The sequence below is a fragment of the Somniosus microcephalus genome, chromosome 10, assembly GCF_052327205.1.
Source record: "Somniosus microcephalus isolate GS21.2 chromosome 10, FLI_Smic_1.0, whole genome shotgun sequence".
NCBI classification, from domain to species: domain Eukaryota; kingdom Metazoa; phylum Chordata; class Chondrichthyes; order Squaliformes; family Somniosidae; genus Somniosus; species Somniosus microcephalus.
In genome coordinates, this window is record NC_140996.1 from 100108579 (window position 1) to 100134540 (window position 25962).

Consider the following 25962-nt stretch of genomic DNA (forward strand, 5'->3'; position numbering starts at 1 on the left):
AAAAGAACTGCATAATAATGCATTAACACTTCAGACAAAAATAGATTATCTGGTCATTATCACATTGCTGTTTGTGGGAGCTTGCTCTGCGCAAATTGGCTGCCGCATATCTCACATTACAACAGTAACTACACGTCAAAAGTACTTCATTGGCTGTAAAGCGTTTTGAGACGTCTGGTGGTCGTGAAAGGTGCTATATAAATTTTTCTTCTTTCTTTAGTTCACAATATTAAAATGAATGGAACAAAAACGGGTATTTTCAACTTCAATCACTTCCGTTAATAAACATTGTCTTCTTGAACCAGCACACCCCCCATGTAACATGTCAAAAATGCAGCACTTATTCACAAGTGCAGAAAAACACATACACAATTTATGTCACCGAATTAAAAACAAAAAGCAGGAATAGCTATGATTTAACCGAAATAAACATTCATCTTTCTTCCTGGACAGGAGAACTAACCAGACTGACTTGGAAATGTTTACTAGTATGGTAACGTAAAGATGTTAATTTACGAATTTCAATTCTAATGTTTTGCTCTCAAACATTTACCGCAATATTAATCCCTGCTCTTAAGAGTAAGAGGCCTAGAAATTCAGTTGCGTTCGCCAGCCGTTAGCGCCTTAGGAGGGGTAGATCTCGAGCGCTAGGCACTTAGCGCCCGGGCGCAGGACGATCTGCGCCTACGCCCAACTTCAGTAGACATTTAGCGCCGGCGCAAAGCGTTTGCGCGCGCTCAGTTGCGCGCGCAACTTATGACGTCATTTCGTCGTGCAACGCCCTTTGTGCGCCCCAAACCGGAACTTCAGTTGCGCCCGCCCAATGTGCGCGTGGCGGTGTTAAGAACTGTGAAGTGGAACGCAGCAGAGGCCCTGCGGGCCTCGGGGAGCGCTAATTAAAGGGCACTTACACTGAACTATAAAGGCCAGCCATTTTGCTGCAATGACTTTTCTGCAACGGATTTCTGGACAGAGACCAAGGAAGAGACCTTACTGATTTGGCCCAACATAGGAGAGGTATTTTTGGCTTCTGGCCAGAGCTTAGAAATTTGCCTCATTGTGATTTCATTGTTTGCAAGTATATTATGGGGGCTGCATGGGGTTCCAACCCTCAGTTCCAGCATTATGTGCGAAGGGCTCGCAGACGCTGTGTGAGAGGGGCAGCCATGCCTAGACGCAGAGGGGGCATCAGGCGTCAGCAACATAGGCCTTACCCACTCAGGGAATACCGCCAGCAGGTGTCCTATCTCACCATGACTGCCGTGCAGTGTGTTAAGAGGCTGCGCTTCAGAAGGGAGGTGGTTGCAGAGATCTGCCAGCTGCTTCACAGAGATCTGCGTCCACAGCTGATGTGCAGGACGTCTCTGTCAGTGGAAGTGAAGGTCACGGTGGCTCGGAACTTTTATGCAAGTGGCTCCTTCCAAGCCGCTGCTGGGGACATAACTAACATCTCCCAGTTCGCCGTGCATCGCTGCATCCGGCAGGTCACCGGTGCCCTTTTCACAAGGAGACACCAATTCATCTCCTTCCCCATGACCCTAGAGAGGCAGGAGCAGCGTGCAGTCGGATTTGCGAGGATCGCCGACTTCCCCATGGTGCAGGGCGCCATTGACTGCACGCATGAGGCTTTGCGGGCACCTATCGACAATGCCGAGGATTACCGCAACCGGAAGGGCTACCATTCCCTCAATGTACAGCTGGTGTGTGACCACAGGCAGCGCATCCTAGCTGTCAATGCCCGCTTTCCAGGCAGCAGCCACGATGCATTTATCCTGCGCCAGACTACTGTGGCTGACATGTTCCAGGCACAGCCTCCCCCAAGAGGATGGCTTATCGGGGACAAAGGCTATCCTTTGTGTACATGGCTCATGACCCCGCTCCACGCGCCCAGGACGCCTGCTGAGGAGGCATACAACGAAAGCCATCAAGCCACAAGGAACATCATAGAGCAAACGATTGGCGTCCTCAAGCAATGGTTCCGCTGCCTGGATCGCTCCGGCGGATCTCTGCAGTATTCGCCGGATAGAGTCTCCCAGTTCGTCGTCGTTTGCTGCATGCTGCACAACCTGGCTATCCGCAGGACTCAGGCACTGCCACCTCACGTTGGACCACCACCTCAGGAGGACGAGCAGGAGGACCATGAGGAGGAGGAGGAGGAGGAGGAGGAGTACCAGCCCAGGAGGGAGCCACAAGGTCCAAGGGCCGTCCGTCGGCGGCTTATTGAACAACACTTCTAGGCCCCCTGTCAGGGAATGGCTTGTGGCAATGAAGGCACATGAATGCAGCCGCTCCGCAAGCCCTCAGCCGGTTAACGCAACAACCACTTGAAACATCACACATGGACAAGCTGAATAAATAAAAAGCTTTATTGAACAAACTCAGGGCCCTTCCCACATGAAACCCAAAAACAGACAACACCCCCAAAAAACAGTCAAAAACATATCTCACTCCCACAACCTGGGGAGGAATAACAAAACTTGTCCATCCAAATGGCCTTCATCCTCGGCCTTACCAAAAGAACCCCCCCCATAGACAACACAACCACCCCCATATAAAAAAACATTTGCCAACACACTCTACTTTGTGTGCCGAGAGGGCGAGTCCTTGTCCAGGCTTTTCCGGCCCCTGGCCGACCTGCTGCTCTGCCTCAACCTGGGCCCTGTGGGTGCTGCAAGGCTGGGGGAAGGCTCCTGAGGGGCACATTGCGTGACGGCAGATGCCCTTGGGGGTCGGCCTAGACGAGCTCTGGCCCTCGAGGGGCCGGCTGCTGACTGCTGCAGCTGTGGCTGGGCAGCATCAGTCCCTCCAGCAGCTCGTCGCAGCTTCGCTGGGGGAGTGGCAGTGGCGGCTGCAGCAATGGGGGCAAGCTGGCTGATGCCAGGCGCTCGCTGCTCACCTGAGACACTGGCACTCGGGCGGGCTGGCACTGCAGCAAGCGCAGCAATCTGGTGAAGGCCAGACCGCTGTGCTGCTGCAGCGCGGCGGGTGCCCTGGCGATGCCTGCCTGACACAGCGAGTGTGGCAGCAGTGAGTGCCCGTACTGCCCTGGTCTGTGCCCGCATCAGACCAGCCAGTGACTGCACGGCACCACTGATCAACTGTCCACTCGCTGCCTGTGCTGCCCTGAATTCGTCCCGACTCGCGTCCTGTGCTGCCCTGAATTCGGCCCGACTCGCGTCCTGTGCTGCCCTCAATTCGGCCCGACTCGCGTCCTGTGATGCCCCGAATTCGGCCCGACTCGCGTCCTGTGATGCCCCGAATTGTTCGAGACCCCTGGCCTGTGCTGCCGCGAGTTGTTCGACACCCCTGGCCTGTGAGGCCCCGAAATCGGACACACTATGAGCCAGGGACTCAATGGCCTCAGGCAACCGTGCCACAACCCCCATGAACTCGGTGTGCCGACGATCCGAGTCCGCGGACATTTGATCAAGGAGGCGCACCTCCTGGGCGAGGACCGTCTCCGGACTGGAGGCCGGACTCTCCCTCTGGGGAGAAGGCCGCCGAGCTGCCTGACCCTTCCCGCGTGGCTGCACGCCACTGGGCCCAGCAACTACACTCCCCTGCAACACTTCCCCCCTCTGGGGAGAAGGCAGCCGAGCTGCCCGACCCTTCCCGCGTGGCTGGACGCCACTGGGCACAGGAGCTACACTCCCCTGCAACACTTCCCCCCTCTGGGGAGAAGGCAGCCGAGCTGCCCGACCCTTCCCGCGTGGCTGGACGCCACTGGGCACAGGAGCTACACTCCCCTGCAACACTTCCCCCCTCTGGGGAGAAGGCAGCCGTGCTGCCCGACCCTTCCCGTGTGGCTGGACGCCACTGGGCACAGGAGCTACACCCCCCTGCAACACTTCCCCCTGGCTCTCCTCCAGGGAAGACGTGTCCCCTCCATTGCCATCCCCTGGCGCGGATGAGGGTTCCCCCGATGGGCCGCCTTCCTCTTGCTCCTCCTCGTCCTCCTCTTCCGAGGGACTGACACTTGCAGCTTCAGGGACCTCCTCCTCACCAGCTGAAAGCAGGAAGGCACAAGAGTAGTTTTAGAGTGAGGACAGGGCGTCAGCGAGGGAGGCATGAGTGGTGGCATTCTGCGCATTGGTCGGACAGTGGCAAAGGATGTAGATCTGAAGCGCAAGGGGAATGAGAGATGTCCAAAAGGTCATGTCCTTACCATTGGGGCCCAGCACAGGGTCGGCATCTCCAATTGCAACGGGGCCAATCACCCGGGCACCCATGAGTCGACCCACGCGCTCCTCAATGTCACTGAGCTGCTGGAACTGGGGACGGCCTCCCCCGGTGACAGTCCGGCTCTTCAGATTCTGGGCCAGCTTGGCCTGCAAGAGAAAGGACGGCCTCTAAGTACAGTGTGGTGCCCTATTGTTGTGTGCACTGCCTCCCATGGTTGAATAGCTTGGCCAGTGTGTAAAGTGCAGAATGTGCAATTGATGTTCATGCCAGTGCCATAGCTGCTGGATGAGGGCTGGCCATTAGGCCTTTGAGGTCCCTTTGCCCATAATGTGAGGTGCACATGCAAGGATGAGGAGGACACTGGAAAGGGTACTCACCCTGACAATCCGAGTGAGGTCGTTAAACTTTTTCCGGCATTGGACAACAGTCCGGGGGACATCTAAGGTGGCTGTGACCCTCTGGGCGATGTCCCTCCAGGCTCTCCTATACACCCTGTTGGGAGGCTTCTTGCCACTGTCCGGGAACAAGGTATGGCTTCTCTTCTCCAAAGCCCTAACCAGCACCTTTAAATCATGGCCAGAGAAGCGCTGCGCTCGCTCCCGGGCCCTCTGCATCCTTCCTGGCGCTATTTCTCTCCAGCAGCAGTGTTTAGGCCTAGCTGGAGGGCTGCAGTATCCAGGGCGTGGCAGCAGACCAAGTCGACCCTTCCCCCTTTAAGAGCTGGCCGGCGCCAGGGTGTCTGCTGTCAATCAAAACATGACCGCACCTGCGCTGCGCCCGGCCTCGGCGGTATCAGTCTGCACCGCCGGCTTAGCGCCTAAAGATAGCCGTGCATCGCCAGTTTTAGCGCTCGAGCAAACTCCTTGGCCAAAGCTACTGAATTTCGGTGAACTGCCCTCCACTTTCCGGCGGGCGCAAACTTTAGCGGCCGCCCGACTTTACCACCCCAAAAGTGGCTATACTGAATTTCTAGGCCAGAAAGTCTTACTACAATTGTACAGGGGTTTGGTGAGACCACCTCTGGAGTACTGTGCACAGTTTTGGTCTCCTTATCTGAGGAAGGATAGCTAATAGTGGAGATTATTCGGGACAATGGTGGAGGATGTAACAGACAGGGAGGAAAGCAGAGAAGATATCTTATTGCGAATATTGGTGTGGTATTTGAGTGGGCAGAACAGAATAAGGATTTTAAAAGAGAGATGTGAGGGGTGGAACATGGTGAGATGCTCAATGGAGGAGAGATTGCCGGAGGAGTAAGGAGACAGACCGAGGTGTGATTTAGATATAAGGGCTACCCCACCACCATGGCAGTTTGGGCGTGGAATATGGAGGAAAGTATAGCCGGGTGGGGAAGCTTCATTAATGTCTCCGTCAATGCCCTGATGACAATTTGATCGTCCACAATAGGGTCATGGATGGCAAGGCCCTTATTTATAAGTGACCATACATTTTGAAGGGAAATGCAGAGAGGGACGATGATACTTAATATACTGGCAGAGTCCAGAGAGGCAGAGCAGGGAGGAATAGGGAGGAGGTTGGCGAGATTAGCTCGCAGCAAGCACTTAGGGCGGGGAGGGCAGGGAGAGAGTAATATAGGACAATTTGGGTTGCTGCTAGCTAGGAGGCAGTGATGAGTGCATCGGTGTGTCTTTCGAAAGATGCCAAGAGAGGCACAGAGGGAAGCTGTGGAATACATAGCACCAGAGGTAGGCCATTCAGCCCCTCAAGCCAGTTGCACCATTCAGTTAGTACATGGCTGATCTGCACCTCAACTCCATTTACCCACCTTAGCTCCATATCCTTAGATAGCCTTACCTAACAGAAATCCAATACACTTTGTGTGAAAAAGTGCTTCCTGATTTCCCTCCTTAATGGCCTAGCTCTATATTTTAAGATTATATCCCCTTGTTCTTGATTCTTCTACCAGAGGAAAGAGTTTCTCTGTATATACCCTATCAAATCCTTTTATCTTTATAAACACAGGTATACTTGGGTGTGTAAGTGGTTTTTGATCCTAGCCCAATTGCTAGACAGATGGTTCGAATCGCCCCGTTGTGGCGAAAATAAAATTAATTAAATCCGCACACTAGCCTGTAAATGGTGAGAAGCCGAGCGGTTTATTTAAAACACAAAATTGTTCAACAGTACAATTTAAAACACAAAATTGTTTAACAGTACAATACAAACAGTCCGCGGAGATATCTAACGGCTGATCAGGGAGAACAGCTAGAGATCCGGCAGCTCGTCCCTGGCTGTCTCTCTGAATGCTTACAAATCTCAGTATTTATGACTCCAAACCACAATGATTCATACTTTCGCATGACCTTTCTTCAAATTACATCAAAGTTTATACAATGGAGCCACCAGGTGCTCATCTTGTCATACTTTCGCATGACCTTTCTTTAAATTACATCAAAGTTTACACAATGGAGCCACCAAGTGCTCATCTTGTGACTTCCCTTATCTCCTAACGGCCAGTATCAATCAAGTGAGCCCTTGGACCTGTTATTGTTCAATCATCTGCGAAACCGCAGAGGTCGCATGTCACCACTTCCATATAATTCAATCATCGGACCTTTTCGCAGTTGTTTTTCTTAAGCACAGCAATTTCGCACTGACCCTGTTAACCCCTTCAATCCCCCATTTGGCTGAAATGTTTCATCAACATAGTTCTAAGCCAACGTATACCCGGACTTTATGCAGAAATTGGTGTTGTGATGTGCCGGTTCCTGAGCCCCGGGGTTCCCATCTCCTGTCGCACCTCATTCTGCTGCTCGTAAAACCTCATCATATAAGGGTATTGGGCGTAAGTGCGCCATCTTCTGAGACAGTGCTAGGTTCTGGTGGTTTGAGGGTGGTTGGGTTACAGGTCTGCTCGATAGTAAAATGACAGTGCTTTGCTGATACAACATTTAAGTAACATGCATAGGCAATACAGCATTATTACCACCACCACAAAGGTAACCAGGCCTTGGATTAGTGACGTTCCCATCGAGCCTAATCATTCTGAGAACCAGCCCCCAGTGTGCTTAAGCTTTTTAACCTCTTCTTGGATATGCTCTGCCAGATTGGTAATTTCTTCAGAGCTATCCGGGATGTATGTATAACATTCGGCCCCGATGAGGGCACAGGTTCCCACTTTTTCTGCCAACACATAGTCAAGGGCCATCTGATTTTGTAGAGCTACTGTGCGGCGAGCTACCATCTCTGCATTAACCTTAACTAGGGCTTCAGCTGTATTGTTGGCCAGCTGTTCCAAGACGGAGGCCAAGTTAATGGATTCCCTTGCCAATTTACCCGCTCCATACCAGGGAGACGCAATGGCCCAGAATCTTTCAGTCTCCGTGATGGCTCATCTGGCTCTCTGGTGGAGGTCCGTCAGAGAACCCAGGTGATAAATGTAGGGTACGATATAAGCCAGATAACAAGAGTCCATTCTCGGGGCAACCAGGCGTACGCCCTGCGACCGCACACGAAATGAGTCCCATTGTAGGGCATATACTTATTTATCGCTGGGGGGTCCCATTGTACCAAAAAGTCACCGTTTTCATTTAATGATGGGAGTTTCACACTACACCTTCCGACAAGCAAGGTAATGCTATATGTGCAGTTAATGTAGCTCACAATAGGATCTGCCGGTCGTCCCTGCTTTGTGAGACATAGCCCCCCTCCTTGTCCCTTCTTACTCTTCATTCTAAGGAATGGTGGTAGATAGGAATCGTTATAGGTTGACCGTGTCCACTCACTGCAATGTTCTGGGTCATACCCATGACTTTGGAGCTTTGTTATGGTGCTGCCGTCTGCCTCGGCAGCATAACAGCCCACGCTTGTGCATCCTGTTCTAACTCCAAATATCCAACTGATCGTCTCATCATCACTAAGTGGGATTGGTTGCAGGGGAATTCCTTCCTCCTAGTGCGTGGGGACATGGGCGCAGACCCAACAGCTGGCAACGTTAACTCTCTTGGCATAGGTGTATGACATGTATAAAAAAGTGTTCACATGTAACTCTCTTTTGGCCCGTGGGGGTACTCTAGCCTGAGTCCTCCCGAGGCTACATATTATAATTACACAAACAAGCAAACTACACATGATATCGCATAACACATTCATCTTGGGTCGTCTGTATTCCTTCTGGCGTTTTCTGCTGAGGTGTCCGCCTTCAGTTTCCTAGAGTGTGCATGAAGGCAGGGTTATTTATTTTGTTCGCTGGTGCTGGGGCCGTTGGATTCATATTCTTTGAGCTGGGACCAAAGTTTCCATCAGCCAGCCCCACCCATATCTATGCAGGTGCACGTATCTCCGCTAACTAGGACTTCAAATGGGCCAGACCAACGGGGAGCAAACCCCGTTCATCCTGGCAGACATTTTACCATTACCTTCGCGCCTACCTGCGGGACCTCCCCCTGGTCCTCCAACTCCTTCTGTTCGTCCCTGCCTGCTTGCCATTCCCTCACTTCCTTCCTCAATTCCTTAAGTTGCTTACTCAGTTCCAAGACGTACCTTCTAATCCGATCCCTCAGGGGCCCTACATTGGATCCCCCAGTTATGATTCCTTCCGGCAGGTGCATCGCCCGGCCTGTCATCAACTCATATTGAGTTAATCCCGTCACTCGGTTAGGAATTGCCCTTTGTCTCATCAAGATCGTGGGTAGTAAATCCACCCAAGCTTGTCCTGTCTCTTGGATGGCCTTTGCTAGGGCTGTTTTAAGTGTCCTGTTCATACGTTCTACCATCCCAGAGCTTTGCGGGTGGTAGGGGATATGAAACTTCTGTCTAATACCCAATGTAGCACACACCTCACCTCCTTCATTATTTGTCTGCTGAAATGGGTTCTGTTGTATATTTTGAATGTTGTATTTGAATTGTCCCACATAGCTTACCGTAGTTGTGATGTGCAATGCACTATGGGAAATAGAGTGCATTTAGTTGAGAAGATTCTTTGGAAAGTGATGGCTGTTAACTGAACTCTGTCTCCTGCGTACTCTTTTAATTGTTATACAAGCAAGGTTATTAAACTTGAGATTTAACAAAAGTGGCAACGAGGACGTCTGAACTTATGTGGCTCTGCTGTGTGGAAGATAGTCGGGTTTTACGTGTTTAAAACTGTTATTTTTGCTGTGGACAGTTAATTAAAGTGAGGCTGGCTCGAGGATAAAGGAGCTTGCAATAGGGGGAGGACGAGACGGCGTATAAGGTACTAACGACTTGAGGAAGGGGAGGAAAAGCAGTGAGTAAATCGGGAAGGACATTTATTCAACTGTAAAATGATCTGTGAATTGAAGCACTAAATAACTGATAGTGATTTTAGTTGAGTTCAACATTGGAAGGATCCTTAGTGAATGATAATTAGGAGCCTGAGAGAAGGAAAATGGCTGGAATTATCGGTAACATTGGACCGTTTGATGAGAATGTCGAACAATGGAGCTCATACACAGAACGATTTGAATACTTCACACAAGCAAATGACATTGGAGGGAACAAAGTAGTACCTACATTGTTAAGTGTGATGGGACCAAAGACTTTCAATCTTTTGCGTACTTTAGTGCATCCAGATAAACCAGGGACTAAACAATATAGCGAAATTGTGGAGATACTAAAAGGGCATTTTTCACCCAAACCCCTAGTCATCGCTGAGAGGTTTAGGTTCCACAGGCGTAACCAGGAAGAAGGAGAAACGTGACCATGTTTGTAGCTGCACTAAAAAGACTTATCAGAGCACTGTGAGTTTAATGATGTGCTAAATGATACTATAAGAGACAGGCTAGTGTGTGGTATGAGAACTGAAGCCATACAGAAGAGATTATTAATGGAGAGTAAGTAATCTGTTTCTACAAAAGGCCATTGAAATCAGTATTTCCATGGAATTGGCAGCTAAGGAAGCTCAACAATTGGGTGCAACAGAAAAAGTGCACAAAGTAAGAACAGAGAGCCAAGGGCCATGCTTCCGTTGTGGCAAAACGGGGCATCTTGCGTCTGCATGCTGGTGTGTGGACATGGGTTGCCACAGCTGTGGTAAAAAGGAACATATTCAGCGCGCATGCAGAAATAAAAAGGACACAGAGAAAATGTCAAAGATGGAAGGAAGAAAAAAAAACATTCAGACAAAAGATAAAGAAGCATGTCCGCTCTGTAGAACAGGACAAAACAGAGGCAAGTGACACTTCAGAGGAGGAACTATCACTGAACATGCTGACTGTAGCTGGGGTTTCGCATGGCTACTGGGTCTCACCCTTGCGATAGGGGCAGCCTGTGCGAATGCAGATCGATACCGGGGCAGCAGTATCTCTTATGTCAGAGACAGTCTAAAAAAGACATTAAAGCACCTTCCACTTCAGCCAGCTAACATAGCGTTAAAGACATATACCGGTGAAAGAGTAACCATGAGAGGTATCACTGAAGTCACAGTTAAGTTGAATGGACAAACTAGGAAGTTACCACTCTACGTAGTTAAAGGAGACTACCCCTCCCTGCTGGGATGTTCATGGATGGAGAGAATAAAATTAGACTGGTCATCAGTCTACATGATGTCACACAATGATCCAGGCTTACCCACCATCTTAAAGAAACATGTAGAAGTCTTTAATGGTGAACTGGGTAGCATGAAAGATATTACTGTGAAGCTTCATATTAAGCAGGATAGCAAACCCAAGTTCATGAAGGCACGACCCGTACCTTATGCCATCAGACCAAAAGTCGAGGCTGACTTAGAAGCCCTAGTTGAAAGCGGAGTACTAGAACTAGTCAGCGTGAGTGAATGGGAAACGCCCATCGTACCAGTGCTCAAGAAAGGGGGTGGAGTTAGGATATGTGGAGATTTTAAAGTAACTGTTAACACTGTATTGGCAGTGGAGCAATATCCACTTCCCCATATTGATGATTTGTTTGCGGGACTTGCCGGGGGCCAGAAGTTTAGCACAATCGACCTCTGTCAAGCCTACCTGCAAATGCATGTGGATGAACAGTCACGAGAAATGCTGGCTATTGTGACGCACAAGGGCCTATTTAGGTATCGTCGACTTCCTTTCGGAATTACATCAGCTCCAGCACTTTTCCAACGTGCTATGGAGCAGATCCTTAGTGGATTGCCTGGAGTCCAGTGCTACTTAGATGATATCTTAGTTACTGGGTGTGATGACCAAGACCATCTGCGTAACTTGGACGCAACGCTACAGAGACTGAGGGATTATGGACTCAGAGATCGCAGGGATATATGTGATTTTTTTCAGGCATCAGTTGAGTACCTCGGTCATGTGATCGATGCCACAGGCCTTCACAAGGCACCATCCAAGACCAAGGCAATCGTGGATGCCCCAGCATCTGAAAATATCAGACAGCTGCATTCTTTTCTAGGGTTACTGAACTACTATGGACGGTTCATACCGAACCTAGCTTCGATGCTGAGGCCGCTGCATTGGTTGCTATGTAAAGACAAGAAGTGGGAATGGACTAACCAGTGCCAGGAGGCGTTCATGACAGCAAAGGACACGCTCCTGAAGTCAGAGGCTTTGACGCATTTTAACCCTTCATTACCAATACAGTTAGCTTGTGATGCATCGTCATATGGTGTGGGAGCGGTCGTTTCTCGTATCATGCCAAACGGAGAAGAGAAGCCGATAGCATTCTCATCTAGGACTTTGAACAGAGCTGAAACTAACTATGCCCAAATAGAACAAGAAGCACTGAGCATCGTTTTTGGCGTTCGCAAGTTTCACCAATATTTTTACGGGAGACAGTTCAACCTACTAACAGATCACCGCCCTCTCACGACCATCTTCGGGCCACATACAGGGATTCCGTCACTTGCTGCGAGCAGAATGCAAAGGTGGGTGCTGCTGTTGTCTGCACACACCTCTGACATTAGATATCGCAAGTCTGACCTGCACGGCAACGCCGGCGGTCTTTCCAGGTTGCCGCTGCCTGTCACCAAGCCTATGACGCGTGTAATGATATCAGCAAATAGTGATGTTATTTGCCTGTTTGATTATCATGTCTTACCAGTATGTTCGCAGGTATTGATTACTTATGCCTGACCAGCAGAGGTCAGGTGACCGAGACAAGCAAGGCAGTTGAGTTTAGTTTCAGTTTCGTTCTAGATGCATCACTAGCATTATGTCTCCTGTAAATGCTGAAAACTTGTGGAAGAAGCTTTAGATTAAAAGACATTCTCTTTCATAAATGTCTCGTCATTGAACTCACAAAGAAATCAATACAACGCGCCTGTTACTTCGACACAGGTCCGATGAAACACCAGAAACGACCCAGTGTTGTCTACAGTGCTGGACATTATCGCCAGGGGCAAGCTTGACAGCGATGGCCCAAACCTGAAACCATATCTCTTAAGGAGAAACGAACTGTCGGTGCAGTCTGGATGTTTGCTGCGGGGGAGGAGAGTGGTTATTCCACCATCGCTACGGAAACCAGTGTTACAGCAACTACATTCCGGACACTGCGGAATGGTTCTTATGAAAGAAATAGCGAGGAGCTACTTCTGGTGGCCGGGTATGGATGGACAGATTGAGGACAAAGCTAAAACCTGTTCCTCATGTCAGAGAGTTCATAATGTGCCACAGCTTGCACCTCTTCACCCCTGGGACTTTCCGGAGGAAGCATGGCACCACATTCATGTAGACTTTGCAGGTCCATTCGAGGAGAGAATGTTCCTGGTGGCTGTTGACACGCACAGTAAGTGGCCAGAGGTTGTTATAATGAGGTCCACCACCGCTGAGAAGACCATTGAGAAGTTAGGTGAGGTGTTCAGCCGATTGGATCTCCGATGCAACTTGTCTCAGACAACGGTCCACAGTGGGTGTCACAAGAAATGGCTACATTCCTGCAGGTGACTGGCGTACAACATATCAGGGCTGCACCATACCACCCTGCGACCAATGGTCTAGCTGAGAGGTTTTTTCAGACCATGAAACACTCTCTAAAGGCATCGCAAGGCCAGGGAACACTTCATCAGTGCCTGAATAGTTTCCTGTTGAGTTACAGGAACACACCACATGTGACCACAAAAGCATCACCTGCCACTCTACTGCTCAAAAGAGAGCTACGAACCAACTTCGATCTGCTGAAACCGCCAAAGGTGAAAGACGTGGTACAGTATCAGCAGGACAAGCAGATCAAGCGACGTGAACAACGCTCCAAAGACAGAATCTTCAGTCCAGGTGAACATGTGTTGGCACGGAACTACAGTGGTGGACCTAAGTGGGTTCCAGACTGGTCCAGTATCCTACATTGTACAGACACCCGAGCACATTGTCTGGAAGAGACACACCGATCAGCTTCTACGAAGTGCAGCAACACCCACTGAACCACCAACAGCAGTTTATCTGCCATTGGGTGATGCTGTGGGTCATCCACCTTCTACACCGAGAGGCTCACCTTCTGAGGAAGCAGCTGCTTCAGCCCCTACCTCATCAGCAAGGGAGACCTGTACACAGGCACCCCAGCCGCCTACACCTGTGGTGACGTCACCTGTGAGAGACAATGAACTGGAGAGCCAGGTTGGCCGCCGGTATCCTACCGGAGGGCGGCGGGCCCCTATACGTTTGAACTTATAGTTCAGAGGCTTACCCTTTATCTGGGCAGAATAATCCCCATGGGTATAGCCATGGTTGGAGGAAGTCTACCTCACTCCCAGGTTATTGTGTTTTAAAAATGTTGTGGTTCTATTGGGACATCTAATGTAAGAGGAGAGGAGATGTTGTGTATTTTGAATGTTGTATTTGAATTGTCCCACATAGCTTACTGCAGTTGTGATGTGCAATGCACTATGGGAAATAGAGTGCATTTAGTTGAGAAGATTCTTTGGAAAGTAATGGCTGTTAACTGAACTCTGTCTCCTGCGTACTCTTTTAATTGTTATACAAGCAAGGTTATTAAACTCTTGAGATTTAACAGGTTCCCTGGTCGGAATCGATTTGGATAGGGACGCCCCAATGTGGGATTACTTCCTCGGCTAATATTTGGGCCACCGTGATTGCGGTGCAATTTCGCGTGGCAAACGCTTCTACCCACCGTGTAAACTGATCTATTATTACTAGACAGTATTTCTTGCCCTTTGAGGAGGGTAAAGGTCCCGTGAAGTCTATCTGTATACACTCCCACGGCCCCCTTGGTCATTATTGGTGAGCCATTCTAACCTTAACGGCCTTTCCTGGGTTGTGCTGGGCACACGTGACACATTGCTGACAGTACTTAGCTACGTCCCGTCCCATTCCTGGCCACCACCAATCCCATTATGTTTGTTATCAGGACGTTCCGTCCGACATGACTGATGCCATGGTGTAGTTCCATGAGCATTTGTCTAATACAAGCCGGGGCTATCACCTTCCCATCTTTCCTCCATACGAAGTCGTCACACTGGCTCCCTCCTTTTGTGCCTCAATCTTACTTTTCTTCATCACTTACATTATCATGCAATCTCACAATGTCTATATCTTCCCTGGTAATGATACTACTTACAACTTCTTCCTGTACTTCGGTGGATATCCCTGCTTCCGGTGCCGCTTTATCTGCTGCTTCATTGCCCCTTTGGACATTGTTTACTACTTTCTGGTGAGCCTTCACCTTGATCACTGCTGCCTCTGTGGGTTTACTGGCAGCGTCTAATAGTAGTCTGATTCGTCCCTCATGTTTGATAGCCTCCCCGCCCGAAGTGGTGAACCCTCTCCTGGCCCAGGCCGTCATGTAGTCATGGACTACCCCGAAGGCATAGCGGCTGTCCGTACAGATATTCGCCCGCCGGCCTTCGGCTAATTGGAGGGCTTCCGTCAGGGCAGTGAGTTCAGCTACTTGAGCCAACAGTCCTCCGTCTAACCTCCCCTTTCAGACAGTGTTTAGAGCTTCGTCTACCACCGCCCATCCTGTATGCGGGGTCCCCTGCATATATTTCCGGGACCCATCCACGTACAGGATCAGCTTGGGGTTTTCAAGGGGAATCTCACTTATATGTCCTGGTGGGTCTTCCCATTCCTGTGCCTGGCACTCATGAGGCTCACCCACGGATAAGAGGCGCTCTGCTGGGTTTTCCCCCATGTCTTGTACAATTTTTATGGACCGATCTAAGGGGAGTAACACTGCCTCCCATTTGGCCCGGGTTACGTTGGACACGGAGCGCAATTTCTCGGTGTTGAGCATTTCCACCAGGGTATGTTTGGTGTGTAGTATGACTTCCCCCGTCATTACTACTGGCTCGCTAACTTTCACCACCCAGGTCACACAGTCTTAGGCGGCTACACATCTTGACAGACCTCCTGCCACAGGCGACTGTTGAGTGGAATAATAAGCTACTGGGCGGGCTCTGTCCCCATGTACTTGGGTAACTACTGCCCCGTAAAATCCACCTTCGTTCTCGCAATGAATGTGAAACGGTGTGTTCATATTCAGCAGCCCTAGGCCTCGTGCCGACATCAGGGCCTCCTTTATCTGACCATATGCCGCTTCCTGCTCCGGACCCCACTGCACACTATCTAGGGCTGGTTTTCCTCCTTTGACTAGCCTTTGTATCGGCTCCGCAATTGCCGCGAAGTCGGCTATAAAATTCCTACAACAATTAAAAAGTCCCAATACTTTGTGCACTCCTCGAACCGTTTTCGGTCGGGGCATGATGCGAATTGCTTCCTTTCTGTCGTGGGGCATCGTTTTTGTCCCCTGTGACAGTTGGTGTCCCAAGTACTGTACCTCCTTTAATCCGATCTGAGCTTTCTTAGGTTTTACCTTAAATCCCGCTTCGTTTAAGGCTTCTAGGGTTTCTATTAGAGCCCCCATATGTCATCTCTCGTCCTCCGAGGCAATCAACAGATCGTCCACATATTGGAGGATGGTACTTCGGTAGGGGGCTAAATCTACGGTCTCCAAGGCTCGACTCATAGTTTGGTGAAATATGGCCGGAGTATTGTGAAAACCCTGGGGCACTCGCGTCCAAGTATACTGCCTATCCCCTACCGTGAATGCGAATTTATCTTGGGATTGTTGGGCTAATGGTATGGATCAAAATCTATTAGTTCAGTTCAAATGCTTTATTGGCATGAAAGTTTACAGAGAACCATATTGCCAAAGCTTACATAGCAAAAAGGTACAGTTTTCCAACATTCTGTAGGTGTCAATCGATTTGACATTTGTTGGGTATATACAATATTACTTTTAAACAATATTAATTTTAAACAGTCTTTCTACTTCATTTGGTACGTTCAATATTAATTTTAAACAGTCTTACTTTTAAACAGTCCTCAGGTTGTGACATGTTGTTACATATTTAGCCCCAAGGTATGGTCTGTCTCCTTCTCCTAGGACTAATCTCAATTTTGACAGATCATCCAATTCCTTGAAATCTGGGGTTGTTTGGCTTAGCTTGTTGAATAATATGTTTCTTGATGTGTTGAATTTTTCGCATTTTAGGAGGAAATGCATTTCTGTTTCAACCTCGCCGGCCAGACATTGATCGCATATTCTATTCTCTCTAGGCTGCCAGGATTTCTTGTATCTGCCTTTATATTAGCTATATCTAAGACCGTAAATATTTTGTGTTCTGGTTTCAGTCCATTAAATATGGTCGCTGGGCTCGCTACGATGGGGTGCTGGCGGGGAGTTACTTTATTTAACGCCGTATAGTCTATGGTCAATCGGTATGACCCATCTGGTTTCTTTACAGGCCAGGTTGGCGAGTTTGTAATGCTTTCGGTTTCCCGAAGGACGCTGCTCCGCAAGAGGTCCTGCGCTATTTGTTTTATGGCCTCTCGGGCTTCAGGTTTAATGGGGTATTGCTTATGAGGAGTGTGTTCGGGCCCAGGAATGACCACTGGTTTGGTCTTCACCAGCTCACAATCCTGCTTTGATTGAGCCCACACTTCCCTCATTTGTTTGCACAATGGGCCGTAGTCTCCTACTGTATCCCAATCTCAGGTGAGGAGTTGCACACTTCCAACCTTTGCGTGATTATGCAAATTGGTCTGCTCCCCGTACGTCATGATTTTGCGTCCTCCCTTATTTCTCCAGGCTATTCTCTTATTCTGTGGGTCTATTAGTGCCCCTAACTATTCCAGGAGGTCGATCCCCAATATGGTCCCTTCTGTGTTTGGGCATATGTAAAATTGTGCCGGGATCAGAATACCGGTGATTTCCAATAGGATTACTTCGCTCTGGTGGGCTTTGATGGCGGCTCCCCCCACGCCAGTTATATGGACTACATGTTTAGTTGTGGGCAAGGGAATATCTGTTATAGATACATAGATACTGATGCTCCGGTATCCACCAACATATCACACTGCCGGCCCCCTAACAACGCTGTTATGTGAATCCGTGGATCCACTCCCTGCCCCACGGGGGCCGCTGGCCTTCAGTCCTTCCCTAAGTCCTTCAGCGCTTTGATTAGCTGCTGTCGGTTCATCCCCTCTACTTTAAGGCCTGACTGACTATTTCCTTTCTCCTCTTCTGATCTGGGCGCCCAACACTTAGCAGTGGCATGTCCTTTTTTCCCGCAATTGTCACATCGGACGGTTGGTCTCTTGGGGCCCCTACAGTCGGCGGCATAATGACCCGTCTTGCCACAGTTGTAGCATTCTCCTCGGCCTGCCCTCTTACTGCTTTTAGCTGCGGCCACTTCTTGTTTTATCCCCCCAGGGTTAATGTGGCATGCCCACCGGACAGCTTGGTCATATGTGTCCGCGACTACCACCCCCATTCTCAAGATCTTTTGATGGTCGGCCGAAAGGCCGTCCTTAAACATTTTTACGAAGACTGGGTCGTCTCTGTTTGGGGCAACCTGTCCCGAGGATGCTTGGTATTGAAACCATAACCGTTCCCCGTAATCATTGGCGTTTTCCCCCTTATTCTGGTGGGTCTGCATTATCAATCTCCAATTTGGAGTGGACGCTCCCATTAAGGCCTGTACAGCCTGAACGAACCCCGTTCTGGCTGCGTCTCGGTTCGACCTCGTTTCATGTAAGGTGGGTACCCACATGCCATCCCTATGCGGGTTCTGCAATACCGCCCACCAATCCTTTGGACATTTGGCACGGACTATTTGGTGGATATCTCTCTCGTGCATATCGTGGGTCTCATACAACTCTTCTAACTTCTGCCAAAATTCTACATTTCTCTTCCGCGGTTGTAGGCTCCCCAAATTCTGGTTTATCAGTTGTTTTTCTCCAGGGGTGAAAGCCGTATATCTATATCTGGGGTTTCCTCACGCTCCGCCTGCAGTCACCGTTACAGGGGCAGCCGGCTTCTTGCCCCCCGATTCCTCGTCAGAATTAAGTGGGGGGGCCATGGCTGTTACTGTGGCAACATAAGTCAGAGGGAGGTCATAATTTGATCCCCCCCATTTGCCGGTTTGTTCATGCCGCTCTCTCCACTGTTTATTCTCGGCTTCTATTTCATTACTTTTTTCTACGAATTGTTCGGTTTTACTTTGTAACACACATAACTGATATACTAAAAGTACTCTGGCTTTCTTTGCCTTTTTCTGTTTCTGTTTCTCCCACCAATTCTTTTGCTCCTTGGGGACAACCGAAGGATCCCACCCATCTTTAATCAATTTGTCTATTAAGCCCTTCTGATCGTCTGCACAGAACCTACTAAGAGACCCTTCCGGCCCCCATTCAAGGTATTTCCCGGACGCCATTATGTGATCTGACCTTCCCTCGCTTCCTCTGCGAATGAGTCTCTTCACGCGGGCCTACTTCTATTCTGCCACTTATTTATCGTGATGGGATCATCCCTCAATTCTCACATCAGTTCATGCGTATCACACATTCACTCACAGGCTTCCGCCGTCACCTTGTGCTCTCGGTGTTGCCTTCTGTTAGATCTGTGTATCTTAATGTTGTGTCCTTCAATAATCAGACAACAGACTGCAGGGAATGATTCAACAGGTGTTTATTGAATGAGGGTTACTCTAGAACTACCTGTACAGATCACTACTCAGGGTTTATATACAGGTGTGGTCACTGCCGGTACTACAATATACAGGAGCTGTAAAAAGTAGTTCTCCCCTTAAAGGTACATAAATTACAATTCCTCCCCTTTTAGATTAACAGTGCCATAACACTCATTTAACAATTAAATATCAAACTATTTACAATTAACACTTTTAACATGCAACATTAGCTGAAAATATTCTATTTATAAATTCAGTCTTTGGGGAGGCTTCCTGATCCTTTCTGGATAGCGCCTTTCCCGAGTGTCTTGCTCTTGGTGCGGAGGCGATTCTGGTCCCCTGTCGTCGGTTGGTTCATCAGCTTCCGATGCTACTGTTTCTGGGGCAGATGCTACCTGTACGTCGGGTTCATCACCAGGTACGTATGGGCGAGGCATGGGGTTGACTTGTTCCTGTGACTCTAGGATCTGGTCAGCATGGCATCTCACGATGCTCTCCCCAACGTCCACTGTGTACATTAGTGGGCCCTGCCATGTGCATATCATTCCTGGCTGCCATTATTCTGTTCGTTAGTCGCGGGCCAAGACTGGTTGCCCTACATTGAAGCTCCTTGTTGGCTTCTCATGGATGTGCTGGAATTGCTTACTCTCAACATCTCTTCGTACGTTTGGTCTGAGCAAATCCAGGCGAGATCTTAAAGAACATCATGGCTGGGGCCTGGTTGGTGACTGCATGTGTCGCATTCCGGTAGGCGAACAGGAAATTGTCCACCTTGTGCTGCAGCGGAATGTTGTCATTGTACATAGCCTTTATTGCCTTCTTAAAGGTTTGTACGAACCTCTCAGCCAATCCATTTGTGGCTGGATGATACGGGGCGGATGTGTAATGCCTTACCCCATTCCTTTTCATAAATCTTCGAAACTCTTCGGACACAAACTGTGGTCCGTTATCAGAGCAAATCTGCTCTGGCAAGCCGTTCCTGGCAAAAATGGTCCGTAGGACTGCAATAGTTTTCTCCGTGGTGGTGGAGGACATTTTGATCACCTCAGGCCATTTCGAGTGCGCATCCACGGCTATTAAAAACATTGAGTCCATGAATGGACCAGCAAAATCAATATGCACCCATTGCCATGGAGATTAGGGCCACTCCCATGGGTGTAGAGGGGCATGTGGTGGTGCAGTTTGGACCTTCTGGCATCCTGAGCAGCTCTTTGTCAGGTCCTCGATTTGCTGATCGATCCCCGGCCACCACACATAAGCCCGAGCAAGGCTTTTCTTTTTCACCCCTCCCAGATGACCTTCGTGAAGCTCATTGAGCACTCTCTCCCTTAACTTGGGTGGAATTACCACTCGGGATCCACACATCAAGGTCCCCTGGCATACTGACAGCTGTTCTCTTCTGGATGAGAATGCTGGCAACAGTGAGTCGACATGTGCTGGCCATCCCTTCCCCGTCAAATCATATACCCGAGACAGTGTCGGGTCATTTCAGGTCTCCTTCTCTATACCAGCGTCAGTTACTGGCAAGCATTCAATTATAGTCGAATGAAATATTTCGACATGATCCACTGCTGGTGCTTCCTCCACAGTAGGCAGTGGCAGGCGTGATAGCCCATCAGCGTTTCCATGCTGTTTCGTGCCCTTATACTCGATTTCATATTGGTGCGCCCCTAGAAAAAGGGACCATCTTTGTAGCCATTGCGCAGTCATCACCGGAACACCCTTTTTTGGATTAAAGATGGAGACAAGTGGTTGGTGGTCAGTCAGCAAGGTGAACTTCTGCCCGTGCAGATAGTGATTGAACTTTTTCACTCCCCACACTAGGCTGAGGGCCTCCCTGTCAATCTGGGCATAGTTACGCTCGGCTGAGGTTAGTGATCGTGACGCAAAGGCTATTGGCCTCTCTGAGCCGTCTGAGAATTTGTGCGACAGCACCGCTCCAATGCCGTAGGGTGACGCATCACATGCCAACCGAATTGGTAGTGCCGGGTTGTCATGGGCCAATACCTCTTTCAATGTGATTAGTGTTTTGCTCTTCTGGAAAGCTCGTCTACATTCGTCACTCCACTTCCATGGCACCCCAGTTTGCAGTAGGGTGTTCAGTGGGTGCAGTATTGTAGATAAGTTTGGCAAAAGCTTATGGTAGTAGTTTACCAGCCCGAGGAACGACGTCAGTTGTGACACATTTCCGGTGCTGGAGCCTTGACTACTGCCTCAATCTTCTCTGGGGACTTATGTAACCCCTCTTTATCGATAATGTGGCCACAATACGAGATCTGTTTTCTAAAAAACTCGCATTTGGGGCGGTTAGCTCAGAGCCCATATTCCTTCAATCTAGTGAGCAACTGCTCCAGGTTGGCAAGGTGATCACTGTCATTTTCGCCCGTGACCAGGATGTCGTCCAAATAACACTGGGTCCCTGGGATCCCTTGCAGGACTTGTTCCATTGCCCTCTGCCAAAAAGCCGGAGCTGATGCTACCCCGAATACCAGCTGGTTGTATTGGTAGAGACCTTTATGGGTGTTGATTGTGAGGTATTTTTTTGATGCTTCTTCGACCTCCATTTGCAGAGACGCCTGGGCCAGATCAATCTTAGTGAAGCGTTTCCCTCCAGATAGCGAGGCGAAAATATTTTCAATCCACGGAAGTGGATATTGTACGGTGTGAAGGATCGGGTTCACTGTCACCTTAAATTCCCCACAGATGCGAACCTTCCTTGGTTCCCCAGGCGTGCTGCTCAACGACTTTTTCATCACAGGGACGATGGGTGTAGCCCACTCGCTCCAGTCTACCTTGGACAGTACACCTGAACGTTCCAGAATCTCCAGCTCTGCTTCGACGGCTGGGCGGATCGCATAAGGTACCGGTCTGGCCTTAAAAAATTTTGGGCTTGCGTTTTCTTCAATTTTAATCATCGCTGTCATGCCTTTTAGTGTTCTGAGTCCTTGCTGGAACACTTCTTTTGCGTCAGTTAGGATCTTTGACAGTTGCCCAGGTGTGACGTCGTCATCCTTCTTGTCAGCCACAGTCAGTGCCTGTATGGAATGCCAATCTAGCTGTATCTTCCGGATCCATTCACGTCCTAGTAATGGTGGTCCTCCCTCTGGCAATACATATAGGTCCATTTTTGGTGTTTCCTTGCCGTTATATATAACGTTCACCCTTATTTTTCCTTTGGGGTAGAATTTTTGCCCCGTGTACGTCTTCAAGACAATCTTTGTATCGCTCAAAGTTATATGTGAGAATAGACGCTTGTAGTCCCTTCGGTTTATGACTGTTAGGGCTGATCCTGTGTCCAATTCCATTTTCACTTGGACTCCTGCTATCTTGAGCGTGACCCAGATAGTTTGGTGATCCTTCGTTTTGATCACATTATGTAGTTTCAGACAACCCAGCTCCTTGCTTCCGGAGTCTATATCACTCTTCTGTTCATCTGAACTACTCTCCGTCACCTTATGTACCTTCTTGTACTTCTCCTGTGGAGATTTCTTGCTGCTGGTTTTCTTTCCCGACCTGCAGACTCTTGCTATGTGTCCTACTTTTCCACACTGTCTGCACACTTTTTCCTTGAACCAGCAATCATTATGGTCGTGTGTTGTTCTGCCGCAGCGATAGCACTTCACTGTTCCGTATGACATTTCATTTGTGCCATATTCTTGCGGTCTCCGTTGTATCTCTGCAGCGCCCCGTGCTGCTGCTTCATGTGATACTGCAATGCTGAAAGCCTTGTCCAGTGTAAGATCCTTTTCTGATAGAAGCCGTTTCTGGGTTCCTTCACTTTGAAGCCCACACACAAACTTGTCCCTTAAATATCTGCTAGTCCCGTTCCAAATTGGCAGTGTTTCGATAGCTTGCGCAGTTCCATTAAATACTCAGCATTACTTTCATCTTTATGCTGGTTCCTTTTGTGAAACTTAAATCTTTCTGCTATCAGCAGCGGTGTGGGGTTTAAGTGGTCCTGTAGGATTGACACTATGTTTTCAAAATCCTTTTCTGCTGGCTTCTCTGGGGTTACTGGGTTTCGTAGTAAGCCATATGTTTTTGCACCCATTGAATTCAACATTACCAGTGCTTTCTTGTCATCTGGCACTTCATTCGCCTTGCAATATACTTCTATGCGTTCGACATATGTCGTCCAATCTTCGACTTCATTGTCGAATGCTGTGATACTGCCACTCTTTGGCATTTTTGGGTGTGGTTAGACTGGCTTAAAATGGCATCTCCCACGCTTTCCTTTCTTCCCCGCTGCAGCTTAAAATGGCGTCTCCCGCGCTTTCCTTTCTTCCCTGCTACGGCTTAAATGGCGTCTCCCGCGCTGCTGCCAAAGCTGCTCTCGGCGGTCCTCGTGGCAAATGGCAGCGCCTCACGTTTTCCTGCGCGCCTCTCTCCCCCGTTGACGCTGCTCGGCCCTTGAACACCGGCTGCGCTCTGCTCTCTCTCGTCTCTCTCCCCCGTTGACACCGCTCGATCCTGAACACCGGCTGCGCCCTGTGCGCTCTGCCCTCTCTCTCACCCCCGTCGACGCTGCTCGGCATTTTTCTCTGCCACTCGGTCGGGCTCTAGCCCGTCGCTGTCCGGGAAGGGTCTGCGCAGTATCTGTTGCCAGCCCATTTCGCTGGACCACCTTGACTGGAAAGCTAAGCCTGGCTCTCGTCAGCCTCCCCTGCGATGCTCAAATCTCCGCTGGATGACTGGGCAGTTGCCCGTGGTCGACGCCCGTGCTTCTGGACTCGACCTTCTTCCACTGTTCTCCAGGAGTGAATCCCTGGGAGGTGATACAGAGTTGCAGGTAGGTTTGAACTTGCTCGTCGCCACTGTTAGATCCGTGTATCTTAATGTTGTGTCCTTCAATAATCAGACAACAGACTGCAGGGAACGATTCAACAGGTGTTTACTGAATGAGGGTTACTCTAGAACTAACTGTACAGATCACTACTCAGGGTTTATATACAGGTGTGGTCACTGCCGGTACTACAGTATACAGGAGCTATAAAAAGTAGTTCTCCCCTTAAAGGTACATACATTACACCTTCGACCTATTAAAAATTGGCCATCACATGGGGCATTTGCCCTCTTATTTCCAGCTCAAGCTAGGCGATTGAGATAATTTATGACAATTGAATTGACGGGTACACTCGTTTCTCTTACACACCACTTAAATCGCCAAAAATATTCCTCCTAATATTCTCAATTATGAGAAACAAAAGACTGGACTCAAAATTCACACAGTTTATCTACCGTCTTTTATCGCAATGACAATGTCCCTTCCAATACTATAATTTACGCGTAAATTAAGACCATCCTCACTCTAAGTCTAGGTGTGTCTCTTTTACCGATTCACAGGCTCTGCACGATTCGGATACTCGCTCCGTAGACAGACAGGTGGCCGCCTAAATCACATAATATTCTGGGTGGTATACCAAATCTACTCACCCGCTCGTGTCCTCTTGGTCACTGTCCGTCTACGTTTCGATGTATCCTGCCGACTATGCCATATGTTGTGGCAAAAATAAAATTAATTAAATCCGCACACTAGCTTGTAAATGGTGAAAAGCCAAGCAGTTTATTTAAAACACAAAATTGTTCAACAGTACAATTTAAAACACAAAATTGTTTAACAGTGCAATACAAACTGTCCGCGGAGATATCTAACAGCTGATCAGGGAGAACAGCTAGAGCTCCGGCAGCTCGTCCCTGGCTGTCTCTCTGAATGTTTACAAATCTCAGTATTTATGACTCCAAACCACAATGATTCATACTTTCGCATGACCTTTCTTCAAATTACATCAAATTTTATACAATGGAGCCACCAGGTGCTCATCTTGTCATACTTTTGCATGACCTTTCTTTAAATTACATCAAAGTTTATACAATGGAGCCACCAGGTGCTCATCTTGTGACTTCCCTTATCTCCTAATGGCCAGTATCAATCAAGTGAGCCCTTTGACCTGTTATTGTTCAATCATCTGCGAAACCGCAGAGGTCGCATGTCACCACTTCCACATAATTCAATCATCGGACCTTTTCGCGGTTGTTTTTCTTAAGCACAGCAATTTCCCACTGACCCTGTTAACCCCTTCACCCCCGCCTTATGAAAGTTCTATATCCGGGAATTATTATTCAGAGTGTAAATGAAATATGTCACAGACAGGAATGCTTCGGTGAAAAATCAAATTTATATTTAGTTCATCTAACATACACTGGCTAAAACATGCACTATTAAACGAAATCACTGTCTCTGTGGAGAATAAAATCCAGGTTACAAACAACATACATACAGTACAAAACTGGGGAATATAACAAGCAGTAATTCCCTTGTTGCTATGGTGGACTTTAATTCCACCCCTACCAACGAATTACCCAGTTGCATAAGCCCGTTCGCCTGGCTGAACCAAACGAAGCTCCCACCTTCAGACTAGCCCAAAAACTTCACTTCTGAGAGCTCTTACAGCTCAGCCAGCTCGCCTGGGATATCAGGTTACTGGCTTGGGACACTTGAGACTGTGCTTACCCCCACACTTGGTCGGTTTCGATCGCTCCGCTCGGCGGCTTCTCTGGCACTTCTTGCTAGGATGATCTTGTTGGAGCAGGAGCAAGAGAGAGAGAGAGAATGGTGGGAAAGGATCTATCTTTATAGGAGTCTGGCTACCCGCCAATCTTTGAAATCCTTTTGTTTCTAAGCACTCCGGTGCTTAATCAGTGATGGGTCATCATCGGACCCATGAGTATTCCATGATTGGATTAATGGCCCTAAGTCTGGGACATATCTTCCGGTCTTTGTGTTGGGAAAAACTGGCTCCCCTTTGGCTGGCAGAGGCTAGTGGGTTCATTGTTCTGCTTCTCTTCTGAGATGGAGGTGAGAAGTGCTTTAGTATATTAGAGTGGATTTTTAATAC